Source organism: Bison bison, unplaced genomic scaffold (genome assembly GCF_000754665.1).
Source record: "Bison bison bison isolate TAMUID 2011002044 unplaced genomic scaffold, Bison_UMD1.0 scf7180017846849, whole genome shotgun sequence".
Classification (NCBI taxonomy): domain Eukaryota; kingdom Metazoa; phylum Chordata; class Mammalia; order Artiodactyla; family Bovidae; genus Bison; species Bison bison.
In genome coordinates, this window is record NW_011477422.1 from 44863 (window position 1) to 45569 (window position 707).

Sequence of the window (707 nt, forward strand, 5' to 3'; positions counted from 1 at the left end):
GGGGGCGCCGAGGGAGGTGGTGGATTCCGCTGCCGGGCGGCGAGCCGTGCTGGAGGAGGCGCCGAGGAGGGAACGAGGACTACAACCCCCTGAATGCCCGGCCCGCAGGAAGGGACGGGACCTTCAGCGGCCCGGTCGCGACGCTTCCGGTTTCTGTGCTGGGAGGCGCCCGGCTGCGGATCCGGCTCTGGCCCCTGAGGACCGCGGAGCCGGTAAATGCGCCAGTTCCCTCCCGGGTCCCTCCAAACTTTTTTGCTTCCTGGGGACCCGCAAAGGTTTCACGGTCCGACGCTCCAGTTTCGCTGGGCGGACAAGGGCGGCGCCACTCGGGGGGTGACCTGGGCAAATAGCGTGTCCGAGCCCCGGGTTCTCCTCGGCCAGCGGGGGAACCAGCACCCCCGGGCCGCCGGAGGACCGAGGGAGGCACAGCGCACAGCTCGGCCCCCCGGCAGGGAGGAAGCCAGTGTGATACTTGGGGCCTCCGAGCAGAACCGGCTCCTCAGGCACGTTCTGCCCCTGCCCGTCGGGCAGCGGGAGGTCACTCTGACAACTCAGCAGCCGCGGAACTGGGGGTAGGCCCTGCCCTTGGCCCCCTGCCCTCCGACGCCTAGGGTTTCTAGAGGCAGCAGGACCGGCTGAAAGAGCTTTGGTGTCAGCGGTTTACCTGGCGCCCCCGAAGCACGCGGAGGCCGCAGTGAGGCGGGGGG